This window comes from Dermacentor albipictus, chromosome 8 (assembly GCF_038994185.2).
Source record: "Dermacentor albipictus isolate Rhodes 1998 colony chromosome 8, USDA_Dalb.pri_finalv2, whole genome shotgun sequence".
Classification (NCBI taxonomy): domain Eukaryota; kingdom Metazoa; phylum Arthropoda; class Arachnida; order Ixodida; family Ixodidae; genus Dermacentor; species Dermacentor albipictus.
Window position 1 is genome coordinate 19,386,868 of NC_091828.1, and position 14,199 is coordinate 19,401,066.

Consider the following 14,199-nt stretch of genomic DNA (forward strand, 5'->3'; position numbering starts at 1 on the left):
GGGGCAATAAGCGGATTATTAGATGAGAAAATGAAGATTTAACTTTAATTTTTCAAGTTTTATGCAGTGCCCGCACATCAGTGTGGAGTCATACTTCAACTAAGTATATTCTTTGACACCTTTACAACAGAATTCATCAATATTGGCCAGTAGAACATTAGCTAGACCCGAACAGACACCGTCAAATTCCATATCACAGCGAGCTGGTGCAGGAACTATAAGGTGGTGGTGGCGACACCAGTTTTCATTTTTACAAGTTATCTGGCTTATCAAGCCAATTCTCATGGTGGGAGTTGTTTTTTCGGTGTTGTAGAAGAATGATTTAGTAAAGCTCAAATAAATTTTCTTTTTCGTGTCCCTTTAAAGCAAGCACTGTGCTACATGGCTTGGGCAACCTGTCAGCCACAGAACCCACGAGTGCTTTTGTTAGGCAAAATAATTTTGACAGAAACTTTCTTGAGGATATGCATCTGAAAATTTTTTTGCCTAGCAATAGTTGTTGTAAAAATTGACTAAATCCAATGCTTTCACCTGCGGCTTTGTGTAGCAAAAATCCAGAAAGCAGTGCTCAATAAATGTCAAAATCCTGTGGGCCTTTTTCGAGTAGATAACGTGGAAGACCCAGAACAAAGCGAAAAGGCAGGCCAGGCCTGCCAGCAGTGACGCTGTCACAAACAATCGCTGCGCATCCATGTGTAGTGCCTCCCTTCAACCTCTTCTTTTGTAAAAGGAGCCTTAAGGAAGCCCCCCGCAAACTGAAAGCACGAGTTGTTAGCATCCAGGCACAGCCTCTTCAGCAGTCCCTTTTCAACATACACACCGTCGCCGATGTCTACCTGTGAAACAACAGAACAAGCACAGATTAATTTTCTACACTTTTGATCAAGGAAAGGTTAGGAAATAAGGTAAGGTTTGCAAAAACGGAAGTAGCTGCTTCTTGTTGATACGGTTTAAAGAACAAAGTACCCTTACGTATACCATACATGCGTTGTGCTGAGCTGTGTACTTTCACCTAAGACTAGAAAGTATTGGGAACTTCAATGCAAAAGAAAGACATTCATCTGCATAGCTCTAAGCAAATGCGTTCCACCCCTTGGCACAGAATGAAATCTGGTGCTGTTTTAGCGGTTAGCACACATTGAAAGCTTCAAGCCTGATTTAGTATTAGGCCAAGGGTCAAGCTGTGCTCGATTATAGTCGGATACAACTTTAGAAAAACAAGGGCCTTTACTCCTCCGAGGCGGATGCACACGAGCATCCACTAATGGGTGCGCACTCTGGACTGACGTCATGCGCCGGACGGCCGGTGGCCCGCCGTCGAAGATGGCCGCCCGGGCTTCGAACTGGGCCAAATCGCGTCAGCTGTGCGTGTCAATGCCTCGTCACAGTGAATTCCCAATCTGTTTGTCATTGTCTATCATGCCGGAAATATTACTGCGAGCTTACAATGCGGCATCTGTGCCGCGTGCGTTTATTCTAAGCCGTGATCCGGCGAAGAAACATTGCAGCGAGCATCGCTGATGCTGCGCTACGCTTTGCCTGAAAATAAGATGCCTCGGTGATTGCTGCAAACACACATCCTGCCTGTTTGTTTCATGTCTTTTTTATTTCGCTCCTGAGTGAAGTTAAGACAAGAAAAGTTTGCCAAAGTCTGGTGCCTGCTGTCAGCGGCGGGTGAGTTCGTGTACCGTGTCGCTGCATTTTTCGTCGGACGGGGTAAAGTGATGGAGCAAAACCATTCTGAGGAGAAATTAGAAAAGTGTGCGCGCGTGAAGCGAACCTACGAGCGTCTCAACAGAAAATATTTGACAAAGAAGCCTCCAATGCAAAGATTTGTCTCCGTCAACTTAGCGTGAGTGATCGTTGTCAACAGTGAGATAGCCGAGCGTCTAATGGCGGTGTTCGAGCGTTGTGTATAGCACCGTCGATTGATTTCTTTCCACCAGTGCTCACCGCGCACGCAAGCTGTAGAATGCGTGCTGTGGCACAGTCACGCATAAGTTGTGTTGCCAGCGTTCCTGCTTCCATGCGTGTTTGCACTTACTCATATTTGTCCTTTTATTTTATATTAGCATTTGTTTTTGATAGTTTTCGTTCAGCAAAGTCCTTACACATTTTCATTAGCCAATCTCATTCAAAGCACTAACTCCTGTACACTGCAGGACTGGCCTCTTCCATCTCATTAAAACCTTTCTCACTGGTCTACCTCGTCTTCTCAATCTGCCTACTCGCTGCGTTTTCTGTCCTTGTTTCTTGTATTGTTGCTGCAATGTGATTAACCAACTTGCTCAAAACATATTTTGATCACCTATCAAAACAGAAAGGTTTAGAGATACATTTTCGTAAAAGCGTCATGTGGGTTGCACAGCAACTTTGCCTCTTACCTCTGCTCACGTTTATGCGTCAGTGCATGTGGCAGCTAGCCAGAAGTACACATGAAAGGCTGCATATTGTGAAACACCTTGCTATGCTGTTGCATTTTTCATGCATGCAGTCTTAGTAAACAAACGGTTTCGCTGCCTATCACATATGATGGCGAAAATTTTCAGCACGAATAACAATGTGCAGCGGGGTGTGATTTCTGTCTGACGCTTTCGCCGTTGCAAAGACATTCTTCAGTGAATGGAGCCCAGCAAAGCAGTGCACTGAGAGCTTTTGCAACTTTCACCATTTATTACTTCACAAATGACATTGTCTGAACCTGGCCGTTGATCGACATGCCGATGGCTTGTAAATTAAATAATTGCCTCAATAAAACAAATTCAACTTCACTCAGCCTTTTTTAGCACAATGCTAGCAGAGCTATTCAGAGTGAATAATTGTGCTTACATAGGTGTTACTTGCCCGGTCAGATAAATAAATACAACAATGGCTGCGGTATGACTGTGATTTGACGTGCAGACTGCTAATGGTGCCTTTCAAGCGTGCCCTCGACTACTGCTATTAATAGCTACCCGACTGAGTATATTGGGCCTAACTAAGCTAATGATGTTTGATAATTGTTCTCTTATTCGCATTACTTGCCTAGGCCAGGTAACCAAAATAAACAATGCCACCACATGAATGTGTGTTTGCATGCAAGCTGCCAACAGTGGCTGTCACTGTCGCATTGGTTGCTGCCGTTTCACCAACAATGGTGACGGCTTGACTGGGCTTTGACGTGCAGACTGCTAAAGGTGCCTTTGAAGCGTGCCCTGATGACTGTTATTTCATCACAGGCCCCGTCATGCTCATAGGTGGCTGCCCACTACAGTATTTTGGGCCTTCTGACATTGGCATTATTCATCTCAACGGGCTGGAAAAAACAGTAGGGGCAGCACAACTGCACGCAAAGCACAATGTGCTTTGGCGTGCAGGCTGCTAAGAGTGGCTGTCAATTTCATTCAGGTTGACTACTGCTTTTTCGTGTGAAGCTGAACAGTGGCTGCCCGAATGAGCATTTCGGGCCCCACATAGTTATTCAGAGTTAATAACTGCATTTGCATTCAGATTTTCCGGCATTTCAGCACGTTTCCATGCCAACGCTTATATTGAGCATGATCTGTGCAGGACGTTGCTTTTTCAGAATTGGGCTTCCATTAGAAGGAATATGTCATCAAATGAACCGCTTATTTATTTGAGAGGTCACGGGAGAATGCTTGGCTGCTGTGCTTGACACACAGTACACCCCTTCAGTGATGGGAGATCCATTGTTGCGTTTGCCGAGGTATGTGTGGCTGGCAGGAGGTCTGGACCTCGCTTCACGCAGAGTCAGAGACGAGGAGAGTTTTCTCTGCGAATAATTCTTTATACAAAGTTTACATGTTGTCGTCGTTATCAGGACAGAGACCAACAGAGCAGCTGCAAGCTGCTTAAATAACACCCCTCAGTCCAAAGATCCCCCAGACAGTCCCCAAGGACGAAACAAGGTCGTGAGAGAGAGGGTTTGGGCAGCCTCCGGGGTCCTAACGCCGCTCTCGGTGGCCGGCGCTTCCTTGAACCGCGCTGCGGCGTCAGGACGATTTGGCAGTTGGTCAGAATGGTGCGCCGGGCAAGTTTTATGGCCCGCATAGGACAAAGGGAACCAACTGCAAGGCACCGGGTCGAAACACAGCCCTCCTTTGGAAACTGTCCCAAACACAGCGGGAGTCGTTTGTGGTGTGGGCGCCGCCGGAGAAAGGAGGGGGGGGGGGGGGTTGCATTGCTGCCGGGACAGGGAGGGGCCGAATAGCAGTCCGTGATCCGGTGGCTGCTTCCATTGTGGACGCCGTGCAGCCGCGAGGAAACTCGAGCCGTCCACGTAGTCGTGTCCGAAGCAGGCAGGCACCATGCGGGGATGAATGCTGCCTCGACGGTCGACAAACCATAGCACTGGCCTTCCGTCAGGCAAATCCCAGGGCATAAACATAACACAATATACGCTTCGAGAACTCGTTAGTGATCTTCTCGATCGTCGGTATCTCGTTGTGGTGAAAGAAATCGTGCACACGACCTCAGCGCACACGTGTCCTACTTCGTGCTGCTTCTTCTTTTCTCTACATTTTGTGCGCGTTTTCGTGAGGGCGTCGATAGTTTGCCACCCAAAATATGCGAAGCTTTGACCTCCCTCCTCAGCTTCAACACGGTGCTTTCGCTGACACTGAGCATCTTGGGTTTTTAATGGTTGCGATAAATACATTGTTTTATATAAGTACTTGTTCAGTAGCAACTGATTCATTTGAAGCTCGGAACAGGAGTAGTAAATGTGCCGTGTACATGTAAACAAGCACAAATGCCATGCAGAGTTGCTCTTTCTACTTTTGCCACTTGCAATGAAGCTAAAGAGCAGACGACGGGCAGCGTTGTGGATGGCACGGGGTTATTTTTCTGTTGCGATCTGGCATGTGCTGTAGCACATGAGAGCTCTACTAAACCAGTCATCAAAGTCTTTATTTATACTGAGAATTGCGCGTTTCCTAAGTACGATTTAGTAAGATATGTGTCCGGAGTCATATTGTGCACATTCAAACCACTTTGGCCTCGTTTAAAGTGCTTTCCTATGCCAAAGCAACATGAAAGTGAATCACAGGAGTCACTCTTAGGGGAGAAATGATTGGGATGTCTCTAGTGTTACGCAACTGGACAGGCTTATTGAGAAAAGTGGCTTCATGGCCTAAATAGGAAAATAAAAATAACATGAAGCTTTTTTTTCTGCTCATATTATAATACTACCTCAAAATATTAACAATTCCTTATTCCGTCTGAGCTTATCCCATATGCATGTTAATTAGATGTACCTCGTTTTGCAATAATGGTGTCTCTGCCAAAGGGGCTCAGGCTAAACATTAGATAGTCACAAACATTGTAACGATCAGACTAAAGCGCGTTGTGATATTATTTATCGCATTTAATAGTGTGTAGCTGTCTAAACATTACATTATGATATTTTTGTAGGAGGGCATGGTTGTGCATGGCGTGCCGGAAAGACTTTTGTCGCGTGACAAAATAGTGTTTCTGGTACTCTTTTCGGGAACAGGTTATGCCTTATTCACCACCCAAAATCCTTGTTTCCTTGAAGATTTCACAGAAAATTGCATGTTTCAAGTTTGCCATCTCAAAATGCACGCCAAGTACATCCTTTCGAGCATACCACTAACTATAAAACGTACATAGCCGGGTTCAGCAATAAACATCATAACAATCCTGCAGACGTGGTGCATATTAGCAAGTTTACAGAACAATGAGGAGTAGAAGGTGACATAGATGGTCCACACTATAAGATACACAATAGCAGAGTTTAAGCTCTATTACACATCATATGCGGAAGGGCACAGCATACCCAGCTTTCTGTTACACTCTCGCCTGCCACTACTGCTCAAGGTTGACTCACGTCTGACTAACGGCGGTTTGTGATACCACGTTATCACAACCTGCATTTCTGTGGCATCACAGATCAGCTTCAAACATGATGATGCGCTGCACAAGGGGACGCATTGTGAACTGGATACATTTATATGTCATACTTCATGGTTTGTTGCATGCCTCAGGAATTTATTCATTTAGTTATTTATACTTATATGTCACAGATTTCACTTGGAGCATAGAGTGAGGGGGTAGGAACCACATTATGAACCAGAACAAGAACATACAATAAAAAAGTAGAAAAAATATACATACGACTGTACGATTACTTTTTTGGTAGCTAGCTTATAAAAAGAACGTGAGCAGAAAAGTTTTCACGCTGGTAGTGCTTTAGAAGGTTGAATGTTGACTTCACGATTCGAACCCTTTTAAGCTACATTTGGTACCCTTTGTTCCGATGTCCCGAGCATCATCATCAGCCGGTTTTATGTTCACTGCGGTACGAAGGCCCCTGCGATATCCAATTACCCAAGTCCTGCGCCAACTGATTCCAACTAGCGCCGGCGAATTTCCTTATTTCGTCGCTCCACCAAGTGCTCTGCCAAACTCGACAGCGTTTCCCTTTTCCTGGTACCGATCCCGTAACCCTAACGGTCCAACGGTTATCAATTATACATTGGCTGTTAAAATATTTGCTGTACCCGTTTGCTCTGTAATACAAACCGCTCCCTTTATGTCTCTTAGTATTATACCTAGCGTTCTTCGTCGCATCGCTCTTTCTGCGGTCCTTGTTCGCTAGCTCCTTCGTCAGTCTCCAAGTCTCTGCCAATATGTCAGCACCGGTAATATGCACTAATTGTGCACCTTGCTTTTCAGTGATAAAGCTAAGCTTCTAGTCAGAAGCTCACAATGTCTGCCGAATACGATCCAACCCTTTTTTATACTTCTATGAATTTCCTTCTCGTGATCAGTGTTCCTTATGATTAATCGACCTAGGTAAACGTACTCCTTCACAGACTCTAGATGCTGACCAGCGGTCCTGAACTCATGTTCCCTTGCCCGGCTATTCATCATTAGCTTTGTCTTCTGCATATTAATATTCAACCCCACTCTTGTACTCTCTTTGTTGAGATCCTCATTCATTTGTTGTAACTCGTCCGCAGTATTGCTGACTAGAACGATGTCATCAGCAAACCGAAGGTAGCTGAGATATTCGCCGTTGATCCTTACTCCTGGGCCTTCCTAGTTTAGTAGCTTGAAAACTTCTCCCAAGCACGCAGTGAATAGCGTTGGAGAAATGGTGTCTCCTTGGGCGCTATAACGTAAAACTATTCCAAACTTTTCTATTCCAATTCTGCTATCAGCCCTCCATGATTCGTCAAAAACTTTTTTCGACCACGCCCGCTTCACCTGTCTGTCACGCGACGTCACGAAAACCGCGATACCTCCCCATCTGATATGATGTGTATACACTGATTATGCATGATTTGATAGAAAAACGAACAACAGTTATTTCTGAATCGACCCCTTTTCGCCATTAGCCCTCGGCTATTGGTAAAAATTTTCGGGCTGCACCCACTTCACCTGCCTGTCACGCGACGTCACAAAACCCCACAATCTCACCGCGTCAAAGTGACGTGTACGCGATAAAGATGCATTAATATGCCGAACAAAACTGAATTTTCTTCGGAATAGCCGCAGGCTGCCCCGTTCCAAAAGTAATAGAAGATGGCTGCCGCCGGAAAGCATGGGTGTATTTGCGTGTAATAAAACTTCTTGCGTGGCCGTGTAACGTTTTCGAGCCCTTTCGGCACGTTTACCACCTCATTCTGCGAACTCTTCATTGCTGAGGGTCAGTTTTAGCCTCATTGTTAAGCTTCCGTTGCATGCCGCCGAGATTTTCGACCAGCCACCACAAGCTAGGTAAGGCAAAGCCGACCAATCGTAGACGCCGGCACCACCCTCTTCATCCCGTTTTCGATTTTCAGTGCACTGGCTCTGCCCCAGTGAATCCCTCTCCACTTGAACGTTCTCCTCGACCTTTGTCAGCCAATTAGATACGACAAGCCGCTCATGGTAGGCAATGTTATTCGTTTTTCAAGCAAACAAAAGTGACCTCCTATGAACGAGGAGAGAGTTTGATTGGTCTGTTCAGACAACCCTGCTGGTGACCGCCCGGTGCTTGCGTCGGTGGTTACGCAAATTTGACGTCAGGAGATTGGAATAGAAACATATTGGAACAGTTTTACGTTATAGGGCCCCTTGTCTGACCCCTTTATTTATGGGCACCTTCCTACTTGCACAGAATCAGGGTAGCTGTGGTATCTTCGTAGATACGTTCCACGACATTTACGTAAGCAGTCCGTACTCCTTGATTACGTAATGCCTCTATGACTGCTGGTATCTCTACTGAATCAAACGCATTTTTGTAGTCTATCAAAGCCATATAGAGAGGTTGATTGTACCCTGCGGATTTCTCGATTACTAGAATGATAACATGGATGTGATCCATTGTACAGTATCCCTTCGTGAAGCCAGCCTGTTCCCTTGGTTGGCTAAAGTCCAGTATTGCCCTTATTATTTTGCAAATTATCTTGGTGAATATTTTAAATCATACTGGGTGTAAGCTAACGGGCGTAAGATGTTTCAATTTTTACATGTGCCCCTTTTTGTGGATTAGTATAATTTTTGCATTCTTCCACTTTTCTGGGACCTTTGCATTCAATAAACACTTAATATGGAGAGCCGCGAGTATTCCAAGCATTATTTCTCCTCCATCTTTGAATAAATTGACTGTTATTCCATCTTCTCCAGCCACTCTTCCTCATTTTGTGTCTTGCGAGGCCCTCCTGACCTCATCCGAGTTATAGGAGTTTTTGTATCCTGTTCATTACTGTTTCTAATTGAGGTTTCACGACTCCTCGGGGTACAGTACAGGTCAATGTAGAATTCTTCCGGTCCTTTTTCTATATCTTCTAGATTGCTGATGATATTACCTTGCTTCTCTATCTGAGCATACATCTTGGTTTCCCTTATGTCGCCTTATTTCCCTTATTTTCGCCTTGTTGAACAGTTTTGCTAGTTCCACCCACCGTGGTTGCTCAGTGGCTATGGTGTTAGGCTGCTGAGCACGAGGGCGCGGGATCAAATCCCGGCCACAGCGGCCGAATTTCGAGGGGGCAAAATGCGAAAACTCCCGTGTACTTAGATTTAGGTGCACGTGAAAGAACCCCAGGTGGTCGAAATTTCCGGAGTCCTCCACTACGGCGTGCCTCATAATCAGAAAATCGTTTTGGCACGTAAAACCCCATAATTTTAAGTTTTGCCAGTTCCGCGAATTCTATCTTATCTCTTGAGTTGGACAATTTCCTTCTTTCTCGTTTCTTTATTAGGTCCTTTGTTACTTGGGAGAGCTTGCCTACTGGTTGCCTTGGCGTCTTGCCTCCTACTTCAATTGCTGCCTCTCAAGCCAGCATAGTTACGGTTTAATTCATTATGTCATCTTTATCTCCCTGTTCTAAGGCTGCGTATTTGTTGCAAGTACCAGTCTGAATTTGTCTGCCTTTACCCTTACTGCTTCTAGTTTGACCTGTTTCTTCTTGACCAATTTTACTCCTTCTCTCTCCAAATTGAGGTGAATCCGAGCCCTCACTAATATAGGATCACTACACTTTACCCTACCTATCACTTCGACATCCTGCACTATGCTTGGATGCGCAGAAAGTAGCAAATCACTTTCATTTCTTTTTTCACCATTAGGGTTTTCCAGGTCCACTTTTTGTTGCTACGCTTCCTGAAAAAGGTGTTCATTATTCCAAGCCTATTCCTTTCTGCAAACTCTACCAGCATCTTTCCTCTAGCGTTCCTAGGATCGACGGCGTAGTTGCCAATCGCTTGTTCACCCGCGTGCTTTTTCTCGACTTTTGTATTGAAGTCATCCATTAATACAGTAAACTGAGTTTGCACTTTTCTCATCGCAAATTCAACATCTTCATAAAACTGATCTACTTCATCACCGTGACTGGCTGTTGGAGCGTATGCTTCTGCTACTTTTATTCTATATACCTCTTATTAAGTTTGATTACGACTAGAGCTACCCTCTCATTAATGCTTGTAGAATTGGTCAATGTGGATTAGGAATGCTACCCCGTATTGCTTCTTATCTGGGAGACCTCTATAGCAGAGAACATGGCCGTTATTAAGCAATGCATAAGCCTCATTAGTTCTTCTATACTCATTAAGGCCTATGATATCCCAAAGAATGTCTGATGGTTCCTCAAAGAGTTCTGCTAAGCTAGTCACACTCGACAGAGTTCGGCAATTAAAGGTTCACAGGGTCAGTTTCCATTTGCGGCCTGGCCGGACCCAGATATTCTTAACACCCTCTGCTGCGTTACAGGTCTGACCGCCGCCTTGGTCAGGTGCTCCGTAGTTGCTGGGTACTGAGGGTCAGGGCTAATTGTAGGAATCATTGGGGCGATAGTAGCCTAATACTGCACCAGTGAGGCCAATTCCTCTTCTAGTGAGGGAGCGTCTTTGTTGAAGCTTAGTGGGCCTTCCTAATTTGGGTGTACCTCGATTAGTATAGCCCCACTCGATCTCGGCATCTTTTGCCCTTGTTAGGCATCACTCCAAGCCTGCAGATGTAGTGCAGTGGAAGAGGTGAGTTTCAAGCTCACAAAAAAAAGAACCTTATAGAAGGATTCGAACTTCCGACTATGGCAATCGAGCATTCGGCATAGCTCAGTCAGGTAATCCTGTAGGCGGCGAGGCTACCTTATCTCCGACAAGTGCAGCCCAGAGGGCACTACGTGATTAAAGCTGTCTTGCTTTATCCGCTTTAGATAGAAAGATTTCTATAATATAAAACAATTTCTAAGCGGTGCTGGCCTTGTAGTTCGGAATTCTCGCGTGCGCAGGCAGCCGTGAACTCGGTTATAGGCAAACGATACAGGCGCTCCGATGGCATTTCACAATCTTGAATTCTTGCTCGTGATCTACAGGAGTACATACGGAAACCCGCGAAAACGAATGTACGAGTGGGGATCCCTATAGGAATGGGAATCAACAAACCGCCCAAGAGATAGCGCAAGCAAAGTGTAATTCATTATTTTTGACTATGACGTGATAGGGGGTGGTCTCGGGTCCGAGTCCCGGACCAGAACGAACGTTGCTTCAACTGCGAGGTTTTTCTTTCGAGGAACCCGTATGGGTTTCCCTGTAGCAAGTGCTTCAAATGGGTTGATGTCTGATTTTCCCTTAATTAGTTACTTCTCTCTTCTTGCGAGTTTCCGCAGAACCATAACGTCCAACTCTTGCCGTTGCTTCGAGTTGACAAATTTGACTTCGCCCTGCCATCTGTTAGCCGCCTGGTTAGGTGAGATGGTAGAGTGGCTGTCCCGGAAAGGCGGTGGTCCCGGCTTCGAGTGCCGGACCAAGAGGAATTTTTCTTCAACTGCGAGGTTTTTCTTTCGAGGAACACGTATGCGTTTCCTTTCTAGCAAGTGCTACTGTTGGGTGGATGTCTCATTTTCCCTTACTTGATTTTCAACTACTTGGAGAAATAAAACTAGGAACACAATATATCTTCAGGCAGGTATGTCAAAAATTCAGCGTACTAGAAAGCGCAATAGATGTAACCAATACCCTTCTGCTTTTGTCGGGCTAGTCACAGCAAGACATATGAATATGTCTGCCTCACAACACAGTTGCGTAAAATATATATCGCTATACAGTCAGTAAGACGCATACCACGCATATATACTAAAACCCCCAATTTACCTCAGAGAAGGCTACTTTGGTAATTGGCTAAATTGGAGGTAGCTCAGATTTTAAAATATACAATTCAAGTAGTACTGGAATCGTATATTCCATGTGGAAATTATAAATAAGGCATATAAAGGAAAAGCGTTGTAGATTAGGGCAAACCTGCCACCTGTGAACCTTATGTTTTGCATAAATCCTAGACAGACAATCCTGTGTTAGAAGGACAGCACGCATTGGCTGAAAGCTTGCTCTCAGCACCTACATTCTTCAATACCCATATTATTAACCATTACTCACCTTGAAACTCAGGACACAAGCAGAACACTTGCAACCGCAGAAACTGACATTGTCTTTAGATTAGTGAGTTTTTTTCAGTGCTTTTGTGTCTGCTGATATAGCCTGCGTCAGGAGCTTATGTGAATGAACTCGTCTAAGGCCAGTGCCACTCCGTTATAGTCGTTAGGGATATTGTATTGCTAATAAGAAAGCAGCAAAACTGCCATCACAATTTTTCAGATCCATTTCGCAATTTCATGCCACTCCATTCTCCACATCTTTAAAACATTTTCTCCAATAAAACTTCGTTCTCATAACTTAATGCCTCACTGGTAAAATTGTAGAATGAGACCAAATTTGTAAATTTCACTAAAGGTTCAGTACCTTTTGTGAAATTTGTACCCGCCAACAGAACCTAGAACTCGTAAGTACCAGTGACCCTTTTGTACACACCTTGTGAAAGCCACGGATCAGATACTTTGTCGTGCTGCACTGACTGCATTAGTATTGCAGGCCCCTACGTTGTGAAGAGATGCCTCCGTCTCAAGAAATATTGACATCCCTAAACAATAAAAGTTGTTCAGTTTATTGTCATCACTGCTGAAACTGCAAACTTACGATTTAACAACATCGCGTTACATTGTGAAAAGGCCTCCTAGAGCCAGCAATGTGAAGAAGCATTTCATTATACAAACAGATCACTCTGACTTCACAAGCGGTTTTTTAACGTGTAAACATAACACTCAGCACAATAAATACAGGTTGTCTTGACAACAATATATAAGTAGAGAAAATGGCATACAAGCCAAATCTGCACCCAATTGGTCAGACAGACCAATGGGGTGCCGTCTCGCGCAGGCGTTAGTTGTGGATATAACACATGAACGTACTAGAAGTGTCTATGCGATTTCTTGCTGAGAAATTACGCACAGACGCAGTGGCATTCCCTGCTTGATTTTTTGTACCCGTTGAGACCAAACAATCCCCCAGTTGGCACACTTCATAGCAGCAAAAGAAAAACAAAAAAAACAATAGGTGAAGCTCTTGGCAGCATCGGTTCATTCAAGGGTGATTTTCCTGAAACCTTTCGCTAAATGTGCAATACAATATCAAGAACAAACAACAAAGCACTTATCATTTTTGTCACTGTACTATGCAGATAGGTAGGGGAACATAATTTTGCATAATAAATACTTACCAACTAGTTCAGCTTTCTGTCGCTCTAAGCTTCATTTCTAGCACTCTGAGCCCTTTTCCATGTTCCCCTACTTACCTGCACAATCCTGCTTCGTCAGCTTCCTTGATTGCGATATGTATGTTCCGCACTAGAACCATGTCGTGGTTTAGTCGTAATCGTTTCGTCCCATTGGAAGTTCAAATGTTGTGCGGCTTCCTTCAACCATCAACTGGACATGCCAGGAGGATTGGAGCTATACATTCCGCTGAATCATGGCGCCAAGTTAGGTTCTATCAAGAGTGTCTAAAGGTCCATTGCGCGGCCCTGGGAGACGGTCGCCATTGGAACTGCCCCTACGCCGATTGGATTAGGTTAGCCGTGCAACACGAGGACTTCCTATGGAGGATGAAACTTCCGGAGCTTCAACGATGTAAGAGGAAACACCTTCCTAATAATTCACCGTCAAATAACGCACTGGTTCTTGGAGACGCCATCGTAAGTCGTACCCATAGAAAAATCCTTGCTTTAGGTCCTAAGCACTGTTTTAAGCCTAACGTAAAACCCGTTGACGTTATAAGCATACCGCGCTGCTTAACCAAGTTCGTCCCGGAGGAATAACGCTCGTGCTGTTTTTCAGATTGCATTGCTAGCATTAAACAATCACATTCTCATTTGAAGACGTCTGACCCTGCCCGACCGTTAGTTGAGCATATACTCAGACCAGTAATATCTGACAAGGAAGGTTATTTCGTAATTATGCCAGATGGCATGTTTTTAGAAAAAGCGATTTAAGCCATAGGAAAAAATTTACAGCCAGTAAAACTCAAGCTTTCGGCAGTTAAGCAACGTGCGGTTGACCTCCTGTCAAGACATAATCTTGATAGGGCTGTCAAGAAGACCCATAAGACGAAGACCGATAAGCGAGAAATTTCTTTTCGTGCTATAGTGTCAGAGAAAGGGACGTGGCAGGTCTGTGTCGCTAGTTACTTACAGAACTGCTTAGCTTCACTAGTTTTTTCAGACACCTTTTGCTTGCGTGATTCTCAGGCACTAGTTCAGTGTTTGAAAGAGGGAAATCCTGGTGATTGTACAGCTTTTAGTAGGGATATCGAAGACCTGTATTATTCCTTGGCGCATGATGGGTTGCTAAATTCCGTAAA

General features: G+C 44.6%; 1 protein-coding gene across 1 annotated transcript in view; it reads left to right on the forward strand.

Annotated features, from left to right (window-relative positions):
* LOC135919575 (uncharacterized) overlaps positions 1 to 14,199 on the forward strand; it is a 135,738-nt gene that overhangs the window by 79,091 nt on the left and 42,448 nt on the right. The window lies entirely within an intron of this gene.